This window comes from Rattus rattus, chromosome 3, assembly GCF_011064425.1.
Source record: "Rattus rattus isolate New Zealand chromosome 3, Rrattus_CSIRO_v1, whole genome shotgun sequence".
Classification (NCBI taxonomy): Eukaryota; Metazoa; Chordata; class Mammalia; order Rodentia; family Muridae; genus Rattus; species Rattus rattus.
The window spans coordinates 211,111,392-211,139,204 of record NC_046156.1 but is presented as its reverse complement, the minus strand read 5'-3'; positions in this window follow the sequence as shown (position 1 = coordinate 211,139,204).

Sequence of the window (27,813 nt, the reverse complement as noted above, 5' to 3'; positions counted from 1 at the left end):
TACTATATGTCATATATAGTAAAGTTTATTAAATAAATGTACTACATGTAACAAACAATATATACTCATATATAGGCAGAGAGAGAGAGAGAGAGAGAGAGAGAGAGAGAGAGAGAGAGAGAGCAAGCTTCTCCCAATCTCCTTAAGACAATTATTTTTTCAGGAACACTATGCAGATTATTGAAGTTTCATTAAAAATTGTCCTTGAAAAAGTTATTTTGTTATTAAAAATTGACAGGTAAAGTTGTCTCCAAAGTCTGCAATCTACTTATAGCAATGGGACATGTTAGAGATGTGAATCCTTACAAAAAAGGACAATTTCTACATAAATCAACATTTAGCATTTAACTTCCCACTTCATTTTAGGTTTTGTAGCATTTTCTTGATGTCTGCAGTAGAATCACTTTTTAGAGAAGAATATTGCTTTAGAGATAGAAGTTCAAAAGTATCCTCTAAGGAACTGGAAGCACTATAGATTTTAAAACAAAAATTTCAAAAGCAAAGAATAAATAAATAATATAAATACTGTGTAAAACCCCAAACTGATCCTTTGAAAAGACTGGCAACATAAAATGTTTCCCAAAAGGTGAAAAGCAATAATGATGATGCTGATGATAAAAGGTAATGATGAATATACAAAGTATGTGAAAAGAAATGCATTGATTATATTATTTTTAATCATAAGAAATTATAGTTTCATTTATTGCTACCTGAATATGTAAATAAAAGAATAATTTCCTAGAAAAAACTACAAATTATCTACATACAAAAGAAAATCCAAGTTACCCAATAATTTTATAGATTTTTATTCCATGAATAAAATAAGTACATAAATCTAACCAGCAGAGCTGATCAATCAGAGTAAAACTCCAATCAGAAAAACAATGCCCGGGGGTTGGGGATTTAGCTCAGTGGTAGAGCGCTTGCTTAGCAAGCTCAAGAACCTGGGTTCGGTCCCCAGCTCTGGAAAAAAGAAAAGAAAAAAAAAAAAAAGAAAAACAAAGCCCAAAACAAGCCCCTTCTTTCTTCTCCTTCCTTGTGCTTCTCTAATGATCATAAGTAACCAATCCATTCATAAGGTGGTCAAGCCAGACAATTTGTTCCTCTCAATGTAAATACGATTTAGGAAAACTAAAGGTTTCAAGTCCATTTGCCTGTGAAGATCAGGGTCCTGTGTGAGAAATAACAAAGGGCACTGGGTGGACATATGTGCATGGAAGTGTTCAAGTCAATCACTTGCAACACCAGGCTGATTATAATCATGGTCCATTGTCATTGAGAACATTAGTGTTTCCTACGGCACACAAACCCATAGGAATAGTGTGATATGAACACGTATGCCTAGAGTCTTCCATTCATGAAGACTGAAGTGGATTTTACTCAAAACAAAAACATACCACTTGTCATTTTCTTTAATTATTAGTGGATTTACCAATGATAAGTGTACAACCATAATTTCTAAGTTCTTCATTATTAAAAAATATAATCCAAAGATTAAAAACAAGGGTTAGTTTATAAGTTAGTTATTCTACATATTAAATTTCAGTTGCCAAATATATTTTGATAAAAAATAAGAAAAATGAAAATTATTTCCCATTTAGAAATGTAATGTTTTATGATTTAATTCTACTTGTAGAATGATTCCTACTGAAAAATTAAACAAATGCTAGTAATATAACTCATAATATAAATGCTGGCAATATAACTCATAGCTAAGAAGAATCTTTTACAAAAATATAAGGTACATTTATAGAAGGTACTCACTAGATCCTTATTTTTTAATTCATTTGACATATATGTGTTTTAAGAAGTTTCACTGATTGCCATGAATAACTCTAAACAGAAATAGATGAAAAGAACTCAGTGTATGACATTAAACTGTGCATTCCATGTCTGTTTAATCTAAACCAGGTGGATAAAAAAATTTCCAGTTTAAAAATTTTGTATACCCAAAATATAAAGTTATATGAAGTTATATATCTACAGACAGATAGATCTGTCATGTTAAATTATAGTTTGCTCATTTTTCGTTTGGAAAGTAATTTGGACTATTTTAAACCAAATGAAAAGTAAAACCATTGGCTATATTTATCCAATTTTATATGAAAAGTATTAGAGGGGCATCATTTAAACAATGTTTTGTGGTCAAATGGTTTTAAATCTATAGTTTCCATCTAGTATGATAAGGATTCTGTGAAGTTTATTACAGTTGTAAACATTTAGTGGTTGATAATTAAACAACATCCTTACTGAATCCTGAAAATTTTAATTAAACATAGCACATTGCAAATGTGAGAATTAAATTACCACTCATAATTGCATGCAGCATATTACTACTGATATGATCACATGAGATTCTTAGGGAAATGTGTCATTTCTTCTCTTTTTAAACAACCTGTCTTGAGTTCCTTGTTTATGGTTTTGTTAATAATTTCAACAACACATAAAATAAAATGAAAAATATGTTCACATATGGTTATCATGAATGAGGGAATACTATATGTATGCTTTATAAATACTGATAACAAATACAGTAAAAATTGAAAGAAGAAAAAATGAAAATAAAGACATAACTTCACTTAACTACAAAATAATTCAAACAGAAAAAATAGGAAGTATCCCAGTTTGTCATTAAATATATAGAAACTCACTCTGTCTTTATATTCAAAACCACATATAACTCACATATTTATAAATTATTAATTAAAAATTTTTGAAGAATATTAAAACTCAACATTTATTTCAATTTTTATATGCAATATGTAAATGCTGAGAAAATTTCATATGTCTTTATTCACTTCTATAGGTGCCTTTCACACCTTCGTACCTCAATGTGTAGGAAGTATGGTCACTGTAGACTATTTTATACTTGATTGCACACGATGATCACACATTTCTTAATATATGGCCCAAAATGTTCACTTGAGCTACATTACACTATAAAGAAGCAAAAATGGAATATGCTAAGAATTCAGTTCAATTGGTAATTTTCTGCAATATCATAGGATCTGCAATGTTCCAGAGTCACAAACCTTTGCAGGGAGAATCTGTGGGGTGAGGAGTCTGACATGGGGAAAGCAAACAGCACATATTTGAGTAATTAACAAAGAATGGCTTGAATCCAAATCTCACATCTCCACAAGCATACAGAGAGGCATGACTTATTTTTAGTAAATTATGGGAGCCAATTGCACACTAATATCTAAATTAATTATCCTGCCTATTCTTGATTAGCACTTCTTATGTTAGCATTGTATTGCAAAGAAGAAAAAAAAACTAGCAATTTTCAAAGTCTGTAGGTGGGCTTCGAGGAAACTATAAATAACATATTCAACAAGAAATAATTTGTCAGGTCATATATGCTCATTATATGCATATATTTTACAGTAATTGCTTGGGACATTTGTAAATAGATGAAACCGTCTCAAAGTTATCATTCAAAGAGGAGATTTTGATAAAGAAAATAGATGGATCCTAGGAATTGAGCTGTTCAGACCTCCATATGCATGCATGTGACAGTTTCTTATTTACATGTCGCTCATGTTTATGCATGTTCAGAAGACTACAGCTGCTACCCCATTCTCCAGAAATCACAGACTCCGGTTAAGTCTATAAACAGCCACATTTGAGCTTGTAGTGTATTTATCATGAATAGCTTGGAGCCCTAATGGAAGAGGAGGGGGTAGCGGTACAATTTGCTTTGAAAAGATAACGGGCATTTTTCAAAAAACAAATACTGTATATTTAATTCAGCTTTTTTAGGTGCTTTCATGTTATAGGAATTCTGCTGGTGATGAAAACAGCATCCAGCCAATCAAATAGAGTATCCTAGTGCCATCTAAAGTAGAAGCCTAGTGTTTAAAATAACCCTGATGAATTATTCATAGAACTGATGTTTATGCAAATTAGAGAATCATGCATCCACCTGACCACCAGGGAAGGAAAACAGACACACACACACACACACACACACACACACACACACACACACACACACACACACACACGGTGGAGGGATGGAGGGGGGCGCCATGCTTTTAACATTCCTCAGAACCTAGGTAATCAAATGATAATGTTCTTTCATTAAATGCATCAAGGAATTACAATCCTTACCTGGTTAGTTTGTAGGGCTTTCAGATTTTCTGGATGAAATAACTGACTGTGCATGCAACCAATAAAACTGAACTGAAAAGCTGATTAAGGGCACTTACTTAATGCAAAGCCACTCACTGAATATTCATATGCTTCCCGTGTTTATGCAAATTAAAGTAAAAGCAAGCCCAAGGGGATTGGTTGCCATAGCCCACAAATACTGTGTACAGCAGAAAATATAGAGAACAATTACAAATAAATCTTGAAATTCATAGCTTTGAAGTAACAAAGAAAATAGTAAAATATTAAAGGCTAGGTGAGTTACAGCTTTAAAGTGTCTTATTTAATCATATTACTTTAGTACTGCTGGCTATTTCTATCACATAATAGTCTATTATTATCGTAATGTCAAAAGATAGCACCATTTGTGTTTGTCAGCTTTCTTTATCCCAGAACCATTTATCTAAATGAATTCTTGAAGCCTAGGAGAGCAAGAAAAAACAATTATAATAAAAATATAATTCGATACAATAACGAAACAGAAGGCTACTGTGTCCCTGTCTGATCCCTTCAAGTTTGATCCTTTGGTGTTTAAATCCAGTACAAGTAACTAAGACTACCAGCATGAGGCCGAGCTCCCAATGCCTTAATTCTGACAGGTATCTGCAATATTCCAGACAGAGTATTGTGTGTTCAACTACACATTGTGAAACTTTTGGCCAAAAAAGATTCCAAAGCAGTAGCCCTTAATTCCAATGATTTTCATTTTGGGAATTCAAATACAACAATATTGTGTGAATTACATGTTGAAAAACATTCAGTGTCCCAATAACAAAAAAAAAATAAATCATATGTGTTCATAAAATCATATATATGTAGAAATATGTATATGCATATACACATATGTGTATATATATGTTTATATATGTATGATATATAGAACGTTATGTAAATGGAATGGGGCTATTTGGGAAGAGAAAAGGGACTTTCAAGTGGAAGCAGGGAGCTATAAGAGGGTAACAGGAAGTGAATATGGGTAAAGTACATCTATCTGAACAAAAATATAGTTTTTTTCAAAATCTGAACAAAAATATAGAAAACCATTAACTTTGTTTAAAGAACAAATATATCCTAATAAAATAGTTTTAAAATGTGAATTTTTATAGCTGTTTGAGAACTCATCCCATGCATTGAGATGGGCCGTTGTATATAAATGATATGCAGGACTACAGAGATATGTTTTCCTCAGCACTTAAGAATATTTACTGTCCTTGTAGAGACTGAACTTTGAGTCCCAACACCAAAATTATGGTACTCACAGCTACCTACAACTACCCGGGAGATCTGACACTTCCCACTGACACACATGTGCAACTACATTCACATGTATAGCTAGTCCCCAACACAGAGGGACCCATGGCATATAGGTAATTAAGATGAATATTTAAAGATTAAAATATACAAAGTATGCAACTGAAGTTTGGCTAAAAATGTAAAATATCAAGGATCTTTTTCACCTTCCATTTATTGAGTTAATGTGGAAATTGTTAAAAATAGTGGAATATATCCACTAAGCGTTTTGTTCATCTTTGGTACATGGTTTCAAAACTTATGCTATAGAAAGCTGATGCGTTCCATGGCAGTCCCCACCCGCTGAAGGGTGTTTGTCATTTCAGTAGTAATTTTCAAATTCTCATGTCATTGTGACTTTGTTCATTTGTCTGGTGACCTAATCAGTTTCCAGATAATTTGGAGATAAAACTATGCAAAGCAACTCCTACAATCTGTAATTGCTCTTCTTATCAACACTATAAGGAGGGACTCTCTCCAACCTAAACACTGTTGACCTAGAAAACCTTTTGAAAGGGCTTCATCGTTGAACTTATTTTTGCCCAATTACAACTTTCATGGCTGCAGACGACTTTTGTCTTCAGGTTACTCATTCTCATCTTCATGAGAATACTCCTCATCATGTACGTTTATGTTCATACACACATATTTTCCCTAAAAGACATTTGTTCATTGGAAGTTATGTGTTCCCATTAAGACTTTTGCTATGCTTCAGAACTGGGCTTGAAACAATGACACCGTCATATCCAGAATTAACAATGAACTGCATAAAAATCTTAGGAACTGTATTTCTGTTATTGCCTACTGGTTATTTCTTTGTTAATTATTATATCCATGTATACCCATTATAAAATGTACAGTAAATTTAATGGATTACAAGTAATAAATCTTTTCTTACCACACAATTCATTTTTAATTGACTGAATATATAATATAGAAGATAGATTGGTCATTCCGCAAAGGTTTTAATTAAAGAATCTTAAATTGAAAACTTCTAGGAAACAATAGTAAGCCAATATGCAAACAGTTGACATTTATTAAGCTTCCTTATCTCTAGAAATATGTACCTTTTTCAAAAGAATCCATTTTTTAAACATCAAAACATTTCCAGTGTTCAAATTGAAATTGAAACACATTTCTATCAAGGCCACTTCTTTTGGTTGCAGCAAAGCCAAGGCTGGCTTGAGAAAGTCATTTCAATATTCAAAGGAAACATAGCTAACCCACACATGCTTTCCTCAAGTACTTGCCAGAGGGAAATGTAAATGGATATCACTAATGTCATCCTTTGTCCAATTCCTGATATCATTAGTGAAATTTCTTTCTGTTTCCTGGGTTGCATCTCTTAAACTCTGGTCCTTAAATAACTCTGGGGTATTTCTGACAATTTTAAAATATTTATAAGCCAAATCCAAACTGCCCTAGGCCATGGCTTCCTCAGATCTCTTATACTACATCTGTTCAAGGCGAGACCAGCTTAGTGCCGTGTCTTGAAAAAATATCAAAATGTCCTACCTAGATGAGTTAAAGAATACTTCTAAGACTGCTAACTGGTTGAATTATGGATTCATAATTTCCAGATGCCTAGCCTATTCACTTTCTTTTGTTATGTGAACCTGAGAAAATTCTAAAAGGATATTAATACATTCTTATTAGGTTTTAATGAAGACACGGAGTTGAACACATTTTCCATTTACTTTAGAAGTTGAGAAACTCTTATGAAGCCAACTCTTTGAGTTTTATGAAATAAAAAAGGTAAATAAATATTTATAGACAACCAAACTTTCATCAATCAACTCACTAAGTGAAAATTATAATCTATTTCTAAATAAAAATTTGTTTTCTATAAAAGTTTTTAATTGACCCTACTTACTCGTATTTAATGTCAAATTATATATACACATATGTAAATGTGTTTGTGTGTGTGTGTGTGTGTGTGTGTGAGTGTATAATTTTACAAATGGTATCACGTTTCTGTGTTGACATTTTTCACAGAACAACAAACCACTTGGAGCCAGGTGAAGACTAGCCATCATAGTATGTTATATGTTCTTCCTCTGCTAGAAGCCTCACCAAGACATCAATCTCTGTCTGTCTGTCTGTCTGTCTGTCTGTCTGTCTGTCTGTCTAATATGTCCATATATGAATGGGATCTGTGAAATATGAAATAGCACTAAGTTTTTAAACCTGTTCCAATCCACAGCATGTCTGACTCTTTTTAATTCAATTTTAAGTTGTCACATGAATTTCATCATGACACCTTAATAGATATACTCCAATGTACTTAGTTTTTCTTTATGTGCTCTCCCAGTGCTCTCTCCAATCCCCTAATATCCCTCTCACTGGCCTCCTTCTTCTGCTTTCATGGTTCCTGCATCCATTATTTTCTGCCTCTTCTCCCTTCTGCCTTAAACTGTCTTGCCCCCCCTTTTATGACCCCTTTCTGGTTTCATCTCTCACATATACACACATACACACACACACACACACATACACACATGCACACACACACACACATTCACATACAGAATATATGGAATATGTATTTGGAGTCCTGTATTTGACTGACAGGTTCATGTTTGTGAATGCATTGCACATGTAATCTAGAACGAATAGTACTCTGAACAGAATGCAGACTACCAAAAGTTTCAGGCTGTTTTAAAATGGACCTTTGGATAATTCTGTTTAGGCCAAACATCTTCTGATATGTTTTAAATCAAAACTGTATCAATATCTTTAATGAAAAATAAAATAAAGAATTTAATGATATTCTTACAGGAAATTTAAAGACACACACATACATATGATGTACACACACACACACACACACACATACACATACCTATACAGCACTTTAGCTCTCTTATTAGGGAGAAACAGAAAATAAAATACTTATAAAACACCTTTGGTGTTCACCTTCTCCTCTCTTGCCCATGGACAGAGCTCAAAAGGAAAATGAGGGCCACAGGAATCTATAGAAATTTCTACCAAGAACTTCACAGTCTTCCCATCCAATCAGAAGAAAGTTGTAGCAGGGAGAGTACTCTGCAAGGCACAATTGAAATAAGTAATGAGCTGTTCTCTTGGGTTTCTATTTACCTCAAGTAGTTCATGTTTATGCCTGAATCTGCGGCAAGTTTTGCCCAGAAGAATAAGCAAGGACATTTAGCATTAGATCATTCACTCCATTCTTCGGGAATATTGTTTGGTTGATACTTTAAACTATCTTCACCAGAATAAAATGTTTAAAATCAATTCTGACTTAACTGCTCCCAACACTTCTGTGCTTACTGTAGTGCTATGCACAATACTTAAGTTATAAAACCAACATAGGTGCGCCATGACAGAGAAAAGGATGGAGAAAATGGAGTTTATGTACAGAATGGATTGTTTCGCAACTATAAAGGAGAATCAAGCCATGTCATTTGTAATAAAAACACTGTATATGTCTGTAATGTAAAATGACTGTATATGTCATTTGAAGTAAATCAAATCAGTATCAAAAAGATGAATATTGTATGTTTTCTTTCATTTGCGAGAAGTAGATTTTATGGATACTTAAAGTTATATGGACTGTTGACATGTAAGCAGATAAACTGAGGGACAAAGGGAAGTAATGAGAGTGGGAGGGAGGTCTATGAAGAGAGATAGTATAGGAAATTGGAGGAATATGCTCAAAATGCATTATATATACCAAATGGCCTTATGTAAATTTGTGTAATAATAAAAACAAACACAATTTTTTTCTTTTAATGACTTTTATCATTTCTATTTTGTTGCATATAACCTCTGATCATTTTTAAGTCTTTGAAACTATGCAATTTTTCATGTCTGCAAACTAAATGTAGATTGGTAGTTCGTTCTAGATGATCTTTTCTTCTTTCTATGATATTAAATCCCATTTTTTCTGATATCCACAGTATTCAGTTACAAAAATGTCTATCCCTTAATATCTCCAAGTATTTGGATATCCATCACTTCAGCTAATAGGAGATTATCCAGTAAGGCCACAAACTAACAAACTCTTTTCCTGGTTTAATATATCTGGCACAAATAGCAAAAAGTTTGCCCAATCGTGTGTGTGTGTGTGTGTGTGTGTGTGTGTGTGTGTGTGTGTGTGTGTACATGTGTGCACTCAAATGAATGACATGTACTTAGAGTAATATCTCTGGCCCTTCTTACAAAATCACATTAAAGAAAATTGGTTTGCAGAACTTTCTCAAAATGTATACCAATGTAATATGCAATTATTTTAGCCTGGGGAAAGTGCCCATCCTGTATTACATCTACCCTCTCTCAAATCTCCTTAAGGACAATTGTCCAAAGTTGATGTTCAACTTATATTCTGTCAGTTTTCTTAGCTATGATCTCTTCAAATTTTTCAACAGCATATTAACTACTCAATTTGGGGGAAATGAGTATTTGAGTATTTTAAAAAGGAAAGAGTTCACATAATCTCCAAGTGTTAGAGAGAATGACAATATTTTTTTCTGAATTTTTAGATCACTAGGTGAACAGCTTATCTATAAAATGAAAGTTAAAAATTAGTCTCACAGAACTCAGACAGATTTAATATCTGATTCTGCATGACTCAGATCATTTCAGTTGTTTCTTTTTTATAATTGTACAAAATCAATAATTTTATTTTTCACTTCAAAGTGTTTTGTTCTATAATGCTATTCTTTTTTAAATTGGATTTTTATTTACATTTCAAATGTTATCCCCTTTCCCAGTTTACCAACCATAACCCTTCTATGAGGGTGTACCCAACCACCCATCCCTTCCCACTTACCTGCCCTGACAGTCCCCTAAAACTGGGGGGGGGGTGAGCCTTGGCAGGACCTAGGGCTTCTTCTCCCACTGGTGCCCAACAAGGCCATCCTGTGCTACATATGCAGCTGGGGCCATGGGTCTGTCCATGTGTACTCTGTATGGCGGTTTAGTCCATTGTTGGTTGGCATTGTATTCCTTCAGGGTTGCAAATCCTTTCAGTTCCTTCAATCCTTTCTCTAACTCCTCCAAAGGGGTCCCCATTCCCAGTTCAATGGTTGGCTGCAAGCTTTCACCTCTGTCATGCTCTGGCACAGTCTCTTAAAAGAAAGCTATATCAGGCTCCTGTCAGCATGCACTTCTTGGCATCAGCAATATTATCTGGGTTTTGTGGCTGTATGCATATGGGCTGGATCCCCAGGTAGGGCAGGCTCTGAATGACCGTTACTTCAATCTCTGCTCCAAACTTTGTCTCCATATCTCCTCCTATGAATATTTTTGTTACTCCTTTTTAGAAGGACTGAAACATCCACACTTTGGTTGTCCTTCTTCAGCTTTATGTGGTCTGTGGATTGTATATTGGGTATTCCGAGCTTTTGGGCTAATATCCACTTATCAGTGAGTGCATACCTCATGTGGTTTTTGGTGATTGGGTTACCTCACTCAGGATGATATTTTCTAGTTCCATCTATTGGCATGTGTATTTTATAAAGTCATTCTTTATAGCTGAATAATACTCCATTGTGTAAATGTACCAAAGTTTCTGTATCCATTCTTCTGTTGAAAAACATCTGGGTTCTTTCCAGCTTCTGGGTATTACAAATAAGGCTGCTATGAACACAGTGGAGCATGTATCTTTGTTATATGTTGGAGCATCTTTTGGGTATATGCCCAAGAGTGGTATAGCTGGGTCCTCAGGTAGTACAATATCCAATTTTCTGAGGAACCTCCAGACTGATTTCGAGAGTGGTTGTACCAGCTTGTAATCTCACCAACAATGGAGGAATGTTGCCCTTTCTCAGCATCCTCACCAGTATCTGTTCTCACTTGAGTTTTTATCTTAGCCATTCTGACTGGTGTGAGGTAGAATCTCAGGGTTGTTTTGATTTTCATTTCCCTGATGACTAAGGGTGTTGAACATCTCTTTATGTACTTCTCAGCCATTCAGTATTTCTTAACTGAGAATTCTTTAACTCTATACTCCATTTTTAAATAGGGTTATTTGATTTTCTGGAGCCTAATTTCTTGAGTTCTTGTTTATATATTGAATATTAGCCCTTTTTCAGATGTAGGATTGGTAAAGATCTTTTCCCAATCTGATGGTTGCCATCTTGCCTAATGACAGTGTCCTTTGCTTTATAGAAGCTTTGCAATTTTATGAGGTCTCATTTGTTGACTCTTGATCTTAGAGCATAAATCATTTCTGTTCTGTTCAGGAAATTTTCCCCAGTGCCCATGTGTTCAAGGCTCTTCTATTAGTTTGTGTGTATCTAGGTTTTATCTGGAGGACCTTGATCTACTTGGAGCTCTATACAGGGTAATAATAATTGATAAATTTGCATTCCTCTACATGCTGACCTCCAGTAGAACCAGCACCATTTCCTGAAAATCTGATTTTTTTTCAATTGGATGGTTTTCCACCTTTGTCAAAAAGTGACAAGTATGTGGGTTCATTTCTGGGTCTTCAATTCTATTCCATTGATCTACCTGCCTGTCTCTATACCAATACCATAGAGTTTTTATCATTATTGCTTTGTAATACAGCTTGATGTCAGGGAGTGTGACTCCCCTAGAAGTTCTTTTATTGTTGAGAAGAGTTTACGCTCTCCTGGGTTTTTTGTTATTCCAAATGAATTTGCAAATTGCTCTGTCTAACTATACGAAGAATTGAGTTGGAATTTTGGTTGAGATTACATTGAATCTGTAGATTTCATTTGGCAAGATGGCCATTTTTTACAATATTAATCCGGCCAATCCATGAGCATAAGAGATCTTTCCATCTTCTGAGATCTTCTTCAATTGCTTTCTTCAGAGACTTGAAATTCTTGTCATACAGATCTTTCACTTGCTTGGTTAGAGTCACACTAGGGTATTTTATATTATTTGGGACAGTTGTGACATTTCCCTAACTTCTTTCTCAGCTTGTTTATCCTTTGAGTAGAGGAAGGCTACTGATTTGTTGGAGTTAATTCTGTATTCAGGCTCTTTGTTAAAGTTGTTTAGCAGACTTAGTCGTTCTCTTGTGGAACTTTTGCAGTCACATAAGTATACAATCGTATCATCTGCAAATAGTGATATTTTGACTTCTTCCTTTCCAATTTGTATCCCCTTGAACTCTTTTTGTTGTCTGATTGCTGGAGCTAGGACTTCGAGAACTACATGGAATAAGTAGGGAGAGAGTGGGCAGCCTTCTCTTGTCTCTGATTTTAGTGGGATTGCTTCAAGTTTCTCTCCATTTAGGTTGATGTTGGTTACTGCTTTGCTGCATATTGCTTTTACTATGTTTAGGCATGGGCCTTTTTCTGGAGGCCTCTTTCACCTCCTTCATCTGTTTAGTATAGAAACAACACCTCTAGCCATCCCATGTGATGAGGCCACCCTGGGACTTTAGTAAAGCATTTCATAGATTTGAAACACCAAGAATTCGAAGTATACAAATTCTAATTTTAAGTCCAAAACACTGTTCTCAAGACCTGAAGGGCTCAGGTCCCAGCCACGTTATAGGGAACTTGAAGAATAAATATTTCCCAAGACCCATCACATTCAGTCATCTTTCCTAACAACGCTTGATCTAGAAATGTTCTCTCCCCAACATAACCTTAATTGCCAGCAGACACTAAATGTCTTTGTTAAAAGCACAGGTTCCCTTTAGCTGGACTGTCCTTCTCTAGTTCTCTTTTATTTCTCCTGAAACTCATCAGATGACAAACAGAGGATTTCATTAACCCTGTTACAGAATGCTTCTCTCTTACAGCCAGGCAATACCATGGTATTTAGCAAATATGAACTTGTGGGTCTTCTCGGAACATTTGATGTGAACCTGCCATTGAAAGCTCTAGGAGTTTAAGAAGAGACCGTTTGCTGTAAAAACCTTGTTTTTAAGACCTGCTTTTCATGCAGCAAGTATCTATCCTGTGATGTAACCAACAATTGAGACCTACAGATTGGCTTTGTAACAAATTAGGAGCATTTTAAAAGAAAACACAAATTAAGGGAGGAAATAGAATATATTTAATGGTTATAAAATACAGAGTTCAATGTATCTGAGAAGGGTTATCTGTACTTTGAAATCTCCCCATATAAATTGTCCATTGGATTTAGCTTGACATGTCTTTAGTGTTTGTTCTTAGAGTGTTTGCATTTTGAAATGTGTTATTGGCAATTTGCCCCCTTTTATCATTATCCTTAAAAATCCCCTTTAATCCGCCTTGCCTTGAAATGTAGTGACTATATTGTGATAATATACTTTACATGTTCCATGTCTGAATGTATCAGGTAATCTCCATAGCCACACATGGTAGGCAAAGTTACTGTCTTTATTTTATAAACAAAGAACTAGGTGCTTAAAGAAGTCTGCCCAGGGACAGTGTTTTTTAATTCAGACATTATATCTATAAATTTCATATTCTTAGTATAAGCCCCATCATCCTTATCATCATCTTTGAAAACTAGTAGTTTTAATCTTTAAATATTTTATAGATATTTTTCCACAGCAATATATGCATGAGAGTTTTAATCACATGCAAAACATTGAAAAATTAGTCATTTGGTTTTAACATAATCTTAACAGTTCTGTGACATAATAATCTGGATATGCAGCTTATACTTTTTAGCAAAATGACAATAAATGTAACAGCTAAAATAAAAATGTTTCTCAAGTGTGTGTTCAATTAGAATTTTAAGAGACATTTAAAAATAACTCATGATCTCAAAATGGTCAGCTTGAAGTGAACAAAGCCGGACACAAGAAAAAGAAGTATCACGTGTTTTCTCTACTTTGTGGTTTCCGATGATAGAAATAAAAAATTCAAGCTAAAAATAATAGGTGAGCAACTAGGGTAAAGTAAGGACACTGGGGAGAAAGGAGGATAAGAGTGAGTCACAGAAGGGTGAGTGTGAGCAAAGCAGCAATATATGCAGTATGGAAATGGCACTGCGAAATCTATAAATGGGAGCAATTAATGTGCATTAGTAACTATAAAATGAGGCTTTCAAAAGAAAAACCAGAGAGAAATGAAGTTACAGCCACACACACTGAACTTTTGCAGAATCAGTGATACTTATATGAATAGAAAAGAGTGAGATATAAATAACTATAGAAAAAAACGGGCTCAATTTTGTCTGATGTTCTGTTCAGAGAACAGATACATGTAAATCAAAGAGTTAGTCTCTGTTATTTTTGCTGTGCTTGGAGATTAAACTCACTGCACTGCCTAATGAACAGACATGTGTTTTACAAGATGGATTATGATGTTCCATTTTTGGTTAAAAAAATCATAGTAGGTACTTTTTCAAACAAAGAAGTGAGTGATGCCAATCAGAGGAGGTCTTATCATGAAGCTAATCGAGCTGAGTTTGGGGTTTCTTTTTGCACTTTGCCCTTTAAGGTACAATTATCCAATTTTGTATTATTTTTCTTAAGGAAGAAACAATAAGCTGTAAAGATTATAAATTCACATCACCTAGCAGAAAACAATTAATGAGTTCAAGTTGACAGTGAAGCAATATTATATCTTATATCGAGACCAAGCAGGACTTGCAGAGGCAGGAGATACAGTCTTTGAGGCTGTTTCCTCTATTCCTCCATTTCTGGAGAGTTTCTCAGATCTAGAAGGAAAACGCATAAAGTGATAAGGACCTTGTAAGTTCATCTGAGCTAGAGCAACCAAACTGGAGTTCAGAATTTGGTTCCTGGTGGACTTCTTATTAAGTAAGAACTCAGACTTTAGCCATCTACATTAGCAGTGGGGATGGACAGAAAGCCACCCAATGTTGGTAAGAACTGCAGCAGTTATTCTGCAAGTCAGCTTGGGTGTGGGAAAGCCCAGAGTTTGAAACTAACTTAAGGACACTTGTTTTAGCCACGCCAAAAAATGCTGGGCATGAGCAAAATAAAATTACCTCTGAAGGCGAACCACCAAATTAAGTTTCATATCATTTCTGTAGGTAATTGTGAGATACAATATGTTGAAGACAAACAAAAGAAAAAGAAGAGAAGACAACAAAAACAATTATCACAACAAAAAAAAATTTCCACAAGTCGAAGGAACTCCAGGCACAGTCTATACAACAAGTGTGTTTACTGTGTTCTTGGAATCAAAAGCATGATTTGTGTTAGCTAAGAACTGGAAGTTATGGAAAAATGTAACTAGAAATTCTATGGCCAAAATGTACAGGTAAAAGTTAAGGAATCTCTGGGTGGTGTGATTGCAAGTGATTCAGGGAAAGGAAAAACAAAGACAGAACAGTCAGAACAAATCATCCGTTGTTGCCTACATGACTTCCAGACTATTACAAACACTCACCAGTGAGAAATTATCTTTACATTTATTTATTATTACAATTTCATGGAGAAATTCCCTCTCCTTCACTACAAATTCTAATTGGAAAGTGGCAGACTTAGGGTTTCTGTTGTTGTGTAAAGACACAATAATAAAAAACAACTTGGGAAGGGAAAGGTTTGTTTCATTCTACAGTTTGTAATGCATCATCTAGAGAAGTCAGGACAGAAACTCAAGGCATGAACCTAGAGGCAGGCACTGACCCGGAAGTTGCTGAAGACATGCTGCTTACTGGCTTGCTCCCTGTGCCTTGCTTAGTCTGCTTTCTTGATAGAAGTAACCAGTTCCATCAGTGCATTGTGGCACCACCCACAATGGACTGGACACTTACACATCCAGCACTAATGAACAAAAACAAACACTCTAAAGGCTTGCCTATATGCTAACCTTATGAAGACAATTTCTTAGTTAAAAGTTTCTCTTCTGAAGTGACTCTGACTTGTGTTAGCGTAAAACTAGCAAGGCCACTCAGAAAACATTGATGAGATCATATGTTTTTGAGAATGTACTCAAGTGTTGTCAATAATGACTAATAGCATCCTGCGTCTTTATCTGTCCTCTAACACAGAGTAGAACAGGATACAAGTAGAAATGTGAAACTTGGAAGCCTACAATCCTTTCATAAGCAAGTTGGTTCTGTTTAGATGGCTGAGCACACGCCTCCCACCATAATTATATGTGCACACACACACACACACACACACACACACACACACACACACAAACTTAAATAAGTAAAAATGTAATTGAAATAAAATGAATGTGATTTTTGTTATATATTTTATTTAAGAACTAACATAAGAACATTTTAGAGAATAATTAACTGTCTTTATTATTATTCAAAAGTACGTGCTTTTAAAATATAAAACGCAACCCCTATTAGTTAGTTTTCTGGTTTCTTGCCTATACAGGGTGGTCTTTTGTTTTAAATTCACAGGACATTCCCATTGTGTGATGTCTCCATAGTGTTTGATAATGTTGACTTCTTTTCTTAAATATTGAATGTCTCAAAATTCTCTATATGCATTCATGTTGAATTTAATCTTCTATAATTTTTAATTTTTAATTCACATTTTTACTAATTAAATTTATACAAATGCTTACTTACTCTCAGCTTGCCTTCTTAACCTCACAGTTACTCCCGTTAACCTCACCCCTTCCACACAGGTCTCTTTCTCAGACTCCTGACATTTGTTTTGTTCTGCGGTCCACTGATTTACATTGTACCATTTGTGTGGTCTCAGGTTTGGAATTATCCTAGTGAGCCTGGCAGACTCATCATTTGGCACAGTGAAGGCAATGACTGTATGTTCCTAAGAATGCATCCACTGTCATACTTCAGCAGGGATCTGGGATGTTGCCTGTGCCTTGGACAGCTCTCTGCCTGACCCTACCTGCTCTTGGGGATTAAGGGTGAGTTGGCTCAGAGTCAATGACACAGACTCCAGGAGCAGGTGAGAAATGCTGCAGCAAGCTCATCTGAGCACTGCTGCAAGCTCCTTTAATACCCTCCACCCACACCTCCATCTGTTCTAAGAAAGCATCTATTCTAAACAGCAGTTCCTGATTGGCTGGCATTATTTGCACTAGCAATCCTTGGTCTCTCAGGTAGTTCTCAATTAGGTCCTCCTGCAAGAATGCTGATGTCACAGGCAGTCCTCAATTGGGTCCTTCTGCAGGAGATGCTTTTATAGCTGCACAGCCCCCAGTGTTTACTTAGAGGCAGCCCCACTGCTCCTGCTACACCGGATAAGCTCTTGCTCCATCACAGACCCATGATTGGCTAATGAGTGATCATCTTGTGAAGATTCATTATGGACAAGTAAAAGTGTCGGGAGGTATGTTTGCAATGGTTGTTATCATACCCTGACAATAGTATTCATATCCCTCTCCCTTTCTCCCAGTGCTCACCTGCTTTCAACTCTCTAATGTAGGGTTCCCTGAGCATTTCTAGGGATAATGTAAATGTCCAGTTTAGGAGTTTGCTCAAACTTGCCATTTATTCTGACCAACTTGAGTAGCCATGAGAATTCAATGCCATTCTCTGCAAGGAGATTTTTCTATGATTCATAAAGAGAATAATACTGTTTGTAGGTATAGACATAAATAAGGCAATTTGGTGTTATGTCAATTCAATTAAACAAAAATAGTGAATCCCATCTAGGCTCTATGAATTTCTTATGAGTGTTTTTTCAAACTGGGTTTCTGGTATCAGGAATATATTCCCTCTAGCAGAACAGGTTCCAAATAAAGTTCAAGAGTAAGTAGTTATCCAAAGGATACTCACGTCAACCTTATTCCAGTGACATCATCTTGCTTAGTAAGATCCCATTTTAGTTTGCAATGGTTACAGCTGAGTAACAGCCCTTATGCCTTATGTGCCATGGTAGCCTTCTGATACCATGAAATTCACCCAACAAAGATGACTTTGTCATCTTCTTTTCTCTATATTTTAAAACCAAGGTTTGCACTCTCTTTAGAAGTAGAGCCTTATCATCTAATTCTGCTTGGGCAACCAAGGGAAATGAGAATAGCTTCAGAGACCTTTCTGAACAACTCATAGAAAGTGTCTCTGGTACTTTGAAAGAAATACCCCCTGTATGTTCAGGCATTTACCTACTTGGTCCAGTTTGTGGTACTATTTAGTACTGTGCCTTACTGGAAGGAGACAGTCATTGAGGACGAGTTTTAAGATTTTTGTCTGATTAACAGTAGCTTCTGGGAATAGCATTATGCAGTGATGTAGGGTATCTCATCTTTAACCTTTTTTAATGGAATTACAGATTCATGGGTATTTGTGTAGCTTTCTCGTAGACCTTTCACTTGGTTAATCTGCTCAGCCCCACAATCTCCTCATTCCATTCCCCCTTCTCCTCTGTATTCCTGTCATTGTTGCTTAAACTTTTCTCCCTTTCACTTGCTCCTGTTCTACTTTATATCACTTGTGTTCTACTAGATATTTCTTTCATTCAATGATTTTTTATTGTCTCCTGGCTGCGACAAGTGCTCTAAGTTAAGCATATGAAGTTGAAATTTTGTAGCTAGAATCCACATGTTAGAGATATATTAGTCAGAGTTTTCTAGAGTATCAGAACTTATAGAATAAACCTCTTTATATGCATATACTACACACACACACACACACACACACACACACACACACACACACACACACACAAACGACCAGCTGAGACATCCACGCTCATGGAACAAGTCGCTTCTGTGTAGATTTTCTGTTCGTTACCCACATTACTCACTATGGTTTGATGAGTTGGACTTGAGAGATTGTGGATCCCTCAAGATCTGGATCAAAGGCATTTGCCTTCATATCTTAAAGGTACAGACCAGAAGCGAATTCACTCACTTCAAATCAAGCCAAAAAAAAAAAAACCCACAACTGTGCCTTTAATATCTGGACTGCTTTTGATCTCAGATGTAATCAACAAACAAGGACAGTCATCACAAGACAAACCATGAAGAAATTTTATGAATGATTAGTTCTCCTAAATTAGTATAATATAAAAATTAGAACTAGAAAGAAAAGTGTGGGATGTATGGGAAGTATCAGTATGGTCTCCACACTTCTCTGTATATTTAAACATTATTTAAGATTTTGTTTTATAATAAATAAGGTTGCTATGAGCATAGTGGAGCGTGTGTCCTTGTTATATGTTGGAGTCAGAAGCTGGAAAGAATCCAGATGACCTTCAACAGAGGAATGCATACAGAAAATGTAGTACATTTACACAATGGAGTACTACTCAGCTATTAAAAACAATGACTTCTTCAAAGTCTTAGGCAGATGGATGGAACTAGAAAATATCGTCCAGGGTGAGGAAACTCAATCACAAAAGAACACACATGGTATGCACCAACAGGTAAGTGAATATTAGTCGAAAAGGTTGGAATACCCAAGATACAAATTACAGACCATGAAGCTCAAGAAGAAAGACAGAAGTGTGGATGCTTCAGTACTTCTTAGAAGGGGGAACAAAATACTCACAGAAGGAAATATGGAAACAAAGTATGGAGCAGAGACTGCCACACATGCAAATCCATCCCACATGCAGTCACCAAACCCGGTCACTATTGGGGACACCAAGGGAGACTCTGCCAGAGCCTGACAAATATGAGGCGTATGCTCGCACCCAACCATTGAACTGAGAATGGGATCCCTAATGGAGGAGTCAGAGAAAGGATTGAAGGAGGTTTGCAACCCCATAAGAATAAGAATACCAACCAACCAGAGCTCCCGGAGCTCCCAGGGACTAAACTACCAACCAAAGATTACACATACATCGACCCATGGCTCTAGCTGCATATGTAGCAGAGGATGGGTCTTGTACAGCATCAATGGAAGGAGGAGCCCATGGTCTTGTGATGGCTCAATGCCCCAGTGTAGGGGAATGCCAGGGCAGGGAGCTGGGAGGGAATGGGTGGGTGGGGAAACACCCTCATGGAAGCAGGGGATGGGGGGATGGAATTGGGGTTTCTGGAGGGGAAACCTGAAAGGGGACAACATTTGAAATGTAATAAAAGAAGATTTTGTTTTATTTGTATTCATGTGACTCTGTGTGTGTGTGGGAGAGAGAGAGAGAGAGAGAGAGAGAGAGAGAGAGAGAGAGAGAGAGAGAGAGAGAATATGGACATGTGTGAACACAGTACCTACAGAGTCCAGAGAGGGGCTATTGGATCACTGGGAGCTGGCATTAAAGGTTGTGGTGAGCACCAGATCGGAGTGCTGGAAACCAAACTCAGAACATAAAAAATGTCTGAGCAACTCATACAAAAGGATGATTAAATTGAAAAGGTAAGCGGATTTGAATTTTAAAATTAGCTAACTTTTGGAATCTTCAAGGGTGAATAAAAGTTTCAGTTGCAGCTGGTCTCTGCTGATAATCTAAGTACAGCTCCAAGTGATTTGATCATTTAAAATTGAATGTTAGCATTGGCTCAGGCCGTTATGACGGCTTTGAGCACCACAGCATGTCATGCTGCATTGTGCTTTTCTTGCTGAGAGAACATTCACATTTTACTCTTCCGAGTTCAAACCTTGGTTTAAGAAGAAGCATAATTAAGAGCTGAGCTGAAATAACTTTGGATTCAATTTTAGCCAAACTGATTTTTTCCTGTTTTAATTGCTCCCTAATTTCTCTATTATTGCTGTGTGTCCTAAAATAAGTTTTCCATCTGCTCTCTCCATGTTTGATTGCCATGTTGGTTCCCTCTGAAAGTGCTAAACAAGCAGCTTTTCCAATCACAGTTTGTGGCTGTGCTCACTCTGCATACAAAAAAGCCTCCCGAATTAAAAATAAAGAATAGATTGAATACAATGAGATAATTCTGCTTGTGACCAGAGATGGCACTCAGCAGTTTTAGTTCTATAGCGCGCTGGGTAAGCGATTAAAAGAGAACAGAAGGGTTATTCCTCTCCTCTCCAAATTTCTCCATGTTTCACCAGATTCCTCAGGGTTTTCACTTTGAAACTTATGCTTCAGGTTTGCTTTTAAAATTAGCATCACTACTTAGTCTGTAATGAGTGAAGTTTCCTATACAAAGACACATGTGGCTATGTGAATTCACTCTTTTATGTGATATGCTAACTGTGTGTTTGGAATAACAGCATTTTAATAAATTTATTAATATGTAAAAGATAAAAAAGATGTAAAATTATAAAAATTAATAATTATGAACACATTCTTTAGTGGTAAATTTAATATTGTATAGAAAAATGAAATAGCTTGGCCTTTAAGGCACCCATAGTCATTGATCTTTAAACTAAGATTTTGACCATTGAAAATATTATAATCCTTCAATTCTTTTTTTTTTTTTTTCTTTTTTTCGGAGCTGGGGACCGAACCCAGGGCCTTGCGCTTGCTAGGCAAGTGCTCTACCACTGAGCTAAATCCCCAACCCCATAATCCTTCAATTCTTAGATGCAGGGGCAGTCATATCTCTGTTAATTTGAAGCTAACCTGGCTTATATAATGAATTTCAGGCCTGCAAAAGTTGCACAAGACCTTGTCTAAAATATCAGAAAACAAAAAACAAATTTAAAAGTCAATACAAAGTAAACAAGCCTTCCTATTAGGATAGTGGGCTAGAAAATTTGGGTACAGCTATTTCCCTTCATACTTTAAGTAAAATAAACTCATCCCAAGAAATAATCCCAAGGGAATAAGCAGACATATGTATAAAAACATCTACCCAGGGTGGTACTCCAGTGCTATTACAGTAGCCACACCATTGTGAATGGTTTAATTGTTCAATAAGATTGAATTGGTATTATAGACAAAGGTATACCCATGTGTGGAGAATAATTTAAAAATTAAAAGATCACTTTAGAAAACTCTTTGATGAATTCTGTAAATGTTCATATGCAAATAATGCTATATGATGTTAATAAGGCTATAATTTGGAAATATAAACACAGAGGTGTATATAAAGTCATGATTAATGAAAAGATATCACATTGTTCTGTAGAATTATACGTAAGTTAAAATGTACTTATGTCTGTATACTTTCTAACTTTCTCCAATGGTAACATCTTTGATTACAGAAAAGCTGCGAACATTATCCTTAAGAATCTTTATGTCACAATGCTAAATTACTACTTTGTGTGCCTTCAAAGCTACAGCTGAACAGCAGCTTAACTGCTCAATAGGACTAGTGTGGAAGGTAAATACGGACACATGGCCTTAAATGAGAGCAATACGCCTGGATAAAGTCAGGAGTTCATAGTGTTGCTTCAATTTTAGAGTCGTTCTCAACCAAGACAGAGTGGTAGGGGTTACCTTTTCACCTCTTGCTTTAAGCAGAAATGTGTGTGTGCAGCCTGAATCTTTGGGATATTTCTGTACCTGGAGCCTGTCAATCCCTCACCTTTCTAGAACACTAAACCAATAAAGTGAATTATTTTTAAGAATAACGAAACAGAGAAAATGTGATCCATAAATTGACTTCTTTGTTCTGGCAATTGACTAAGTGACACTTAGTCATCTCTAAGTGCCTGGAGAAAATAAAAGGCATTTCTTTGTGAGGCTGATGAACAATCAGGCGATTGTGAGGCATTGAACTTCAGGGTGTAGAATGCACTGGAATATTATTTTTTGTCTTTTTTATTTTTGGAAAAAATGCTTGAAGCAGATATTTCACTCCCCGCCTCCTATTCTCTAGCTTTTAAAATAATGATGAGCTCTTGCTAAGGCTAAGAGAGAGGCGTACAGCCATGGTTCAAGGAGTGAGGTTGTTTTCAGAGTCCACCAGCACACTGTTGGGCAGGAGGTGGGATGCTGCCAGGCTTTCTAACTTTGTTCAAAGTTCGGGAAGTCTGATAGGTACATCTTCCTTCCACTCCCTGTAACAACAGCAAGCGGTCTGTGGATTACTGTGCACTGCTGTTTGCATTGTGCACTTTCTTCGAATGCAGCTGCAATAGTTGGAGGGAGTTCTTTCTAAAACCACAAAGGTTCTGAAAGATGTCAGTCCTAAGAATTATCTTTGCTTACTTCAAAACTACATGTCTCTTTGTTAGTAAAATAAGCTCTGTGCTATGGGATCACACGGAACCAGGTGTTTTCCTTTATTGCTTACTTGATGTATTCTCATCTACAATGTGTGCATAATGATGTAACATTAATGCTTTGGTTCTTATTTTTAGCACTGGGCACTGAACCCAGGGCCTTGTACCTGTTAGACAAATGTATGTAATTTTAGGGCTTAGTGTGATGTAAAACTACTCGCAAATTAAAATCTGTACCATAAACTTTTTTGCTAAAAGTAAAGAGATAATAGACAAAATATAATTAATAAATAAACTCACTACAAATGTTTTTTGTTCACAAATGCATCAAATCCTCAGTAGCCTCAATGAGTTCTCAGCAATCCACAGGGTACAGGCAACTGAACACATGTTTAAAAGGTACAGCAAGGGTTAAAATACTTAAAGGACACAGAAGATGAATGGGCAGATGGCTTAGAGAGTAACACCAAGCCTGAAGATCTGAGTTCAGTACCTAAGACTCACATGGGGGAGAGAGAGAGATTCATTCACGTTGTTGTCATCAGATTTCCATAAATTCACCATGGATGAACATATGTGTATACATACATATACACACACAAATAAATATAATTTAAAAAAGAAAAATAAGCAATATAACTACCAAACAAGCTGTGTTAACTGATTTTTTTCTCTCTTTACTGGCCTGAAGGTAAATACAGCCTGACATCAACTAGTCTGGTCCGGAAAGACAGAAAGAAAAACATCCTGACGAAATTCTTTACTTTTGCTATGAATATTGAAAAAGTAACACTTTTATCAAGTGCATGGTGCTTCAGAGACAGTTTAGTTGTTAAGAGCACTGGCTGTTCTTCTAGAAGACCTGGGTTTCTCTCCCAGCCCCCACATAGAAGCTCACGGCCATCTGCTACTCAGTTCTTAAGAACCTGATGCCCTCCTCTCACCTTCTTGGAAGCTGCATTCACACATGTGCTGACAAACATGCAGGAAAGGCAACTACACATATAAAATAAAAATGAAAATCTTCAAGAACTAAACATGTGAGGGCAATCCATGCTTTTCTTTTGTGTGGATTTTTCCTGTATTCTGTCTTCATTCTTGTCATTGTAATAGTCGTAGTAGAGAGAGTGGTGACAAACTGGAAGCTGCTCAGGCACCAACAAAAGACAACTCCTCTGATTCAGAGAAGTCGAGACACTAAGAACATGGAGACCAGATCATATCTTGTTCTCTCTCGGTCACTCTCTTGCTGTCTTACTCTCTCGTTCTCTCGCTCTGTCAACCTTTCTCCCTTTCCTTCTCCCTCTCCCTTTCCCCTTCTCTCCCTCTCTTCATTTCCCATCCTTCTGTTTCCCTTTCTCCCTCTCCCCTGTCCTCCTCTACTCCCTGGTCAAAATGAATGTGTGGTAGAATCATGGGACCAAATCTCCTTCCTTTGTCCAGAAACAAAGGGATGTGGTGCTTATGGTGATTGGAAAGGGTTGGAAAGATTGAAAATAGGAGGAATCCCAAAGAAGCAATCTTGAAAGTTGGTCATGTACACAACACGGGGCTCATTCTTTAACAACTTGTGTGACTATGATCCCCAATACCATAGAAAGAGGGCAGAACTAAACTTTCAACCACAGTCCAGGTTTTAGATCAATGACTAATACAGATTTTGCATCTGGGAATATCATTGCAAATGATTTAAAGTCAGAAGTGACACTGAAACTACACATACAAAAGTGAAACTAATAGGCAGTGCCTAAAAATGCTTGTTGCCTTCTAAACAACAACCATAGGAAATAAACACAATCTAAACAGCATGATACTTAGGTGACAGAATACTCTGTAGCTTTACAGCACAACACTGAAGAAAGCCAAATTACTCAGCAAATGAAGAATCAGAAGTATCTCTTATGAAAATGCTCCAGAGTAACCTCACCAAAACAATTCTGACATTAATGGTTATACTTTAGTAAGCATAATAACCAAGTTCTGAGAGAAAAAAAAAACACTTGAAACACTGGAAGATAAAAATCTAAGTAATGATATACAGCTACCCAAACTAGATAAGATTGATGAAGCTAAAAAATGTATTCTGAAAGGAACCAGATATAGATCTCTCCTGAGAGACTCATCTAGAGCATATCAAATACAGAGGTCAATGTTAGCATCAAACCACTGAACTGAGAACAGGACGATTGAAAGAGTTAAAGGAGCTTGCAATCCCATAAGAACAACAATGCCAACCAACCAGAGCTTCTAGGAACTAAACCACTACTGAAAGACTATACATGGTCTGACCCAGGGCTCCAATTGCTTATTTAGCAGAGAATATCCTTGTTGGGACACCAGTGGAAGAGGAAGCCCTTGGTCCTGTCAAGGTTTGACCCCAGTGCAAGGGAATGTCGGTGGGGGGCAGTAAGGGAGGTGGATGAGGGAACACCCATAAGGGGGACAGGGTGCGGATGCGGGCTTATGGACAGAAAACTGGGAAAGGGAATACCATTTGAAATGTAAGTAAAAAATATATATCTAATGAAAAAATTTTAAAAAATAAAGAACTAAACAGAGAATTCACAGCAGAATAATATCCATTGACTAAGAGGCACTTAACGAAATGTCTAAAGTTGTCATGGAAATGCAAATCAAAAGGACCCAGAGGTTCCCCCTTATACCAGTCAGAATGGCTAAGATCCAAAACTCAGGTGACATCCTCATGGCTAGGATGTGGAGAAAGAGGAACACTCCTTTGCTGGTTGGACTGCAAACTGGTATAACCACTCTGGAAATCAGTCTGGAACTTTCTTGGGAAATTGGAAATAGATCTACCTGAAGACCCAGCTATTTACACTCTTGGGCATATACCCAAAAGATGCACCACCATGCCAAAGGGGCAGCCAACAGATTGATAAAAACCTTGAACAAATACCTGATAAATGTCAAAAGACACATGAATATAGGTCAAGAGTAAGTAACATTTGATTGTAGCTTAGAAAGCTGTTCTGGGTCTGTGAAATAACTTCCACTCATAAAATTTGGTTAAAATGTCTATTAAAAGGGGCTTGTCATTTTTTTCCTGTATCATGTTTTCTGTGCTGTTCAGTAAATACAGAGCAAAGCTCTTTATTAGGAACAGGCACAAGAGACAGGCAACAATGATACACCATGCACACACACACACACACACACACACACACACACACACACCAGAAGGCTACAGACTACAGACCACAAATTACAGACTGGTGAAAACCACAGGATGAGAACCCAAGAATACAAATTTGGGACCTAAGCTTAATAAACTACTCCAAGAGGGACTCCTCAGTATTTTGTTGTTGCTGTCCATTTCTTAGTGAGACATCAATGTATTTCAGTGCCCCACTAAATTTTCTTTAATGTGTAGTCAACACAAGGATGAAAACTGAGACAAATGAAATAAAAATTTCCATGAATTAGCACAACATCATGATAGAGGTTATAGGGAAAGTTCAACACCATGATGGAAATGTTGTGCCTATTAAGGAAGTGTTCACCAATCCTGAAGACAACTAAGAAGCTGATTCTGATGCAATTGCACTAGAGTCTTTATCCATGTTCAAGCTTTGGTTCACTGCCAACCCTTATACAGCAGGATGGAGGACCGGGTAGAGGGATAGTGCGGGAGGAGGCGGGTGGTCCCATGTTTCTTCTTTCATATCCTTAGACTTTTTGCTAGCCAAGGCAAAAACTTCTGCCTGTTGTCTGAGGGAAAAGGTTTAAGCCCAAAGGTCCTGATTTTTAAGTTGCTTATTGGTATTAGAATTGATAGAAGGTGTTTAAGTTTGTTTTAAGGAGAGAACAGAGATTACCAGAATCACATGGGGATTTTCATCCATGGTTCAGAACTTAGATAGGGAAAAATTAGTCACTGACTCTAAGTAGAGTACTGTGATATTTACAAGTTATTAAGGTTAAATTAATTAAATTAATTAAATTAAGGCCACAGATTTTATTCTGTAGCTCCGGGTAGAGAGCTTAACAGATGGGATATTTTGGGCTAAAGCCCTGATTTGATATGTTGTTTATTGATATTGGAATGGATAAAAGGTGTTTATGAATTACCCCGTTAAAGGCCATATGGGTCGTTGATGCCAGCTAGCGAGGGTTTGTGGTTATTTTTGATATTTACCACAACAGGAAGCTCAGATTCTCTTAACGTGGGCTCCACAGGAATTTTGGGTTAATTTCCTGATATTACAGAATACAAAAGGCTATCAGGCTCATTGTTTAGCTTACTTCCCTTTTAAAATTGTTTAATCTTCATAATGGGTGTGACTTTGAGTTTTATGGTTATATTGTTACTCTGGAAGAGAGTGCAAGATATAAGCTTTTCGGAGTTGGGGATTTATGGTCAGTGGTAGAGCACTTGCCTAGCAAGCGCAAGGCCCTGGGTTCGGGTCCCCAGCTCTGAAAAAAAAAAAAAAAAAAAAAAAAAGAAAAGAAGCAAAAAAAAGATATAAGCTTTTCTGGTTACAGACTAAGAAACATAGT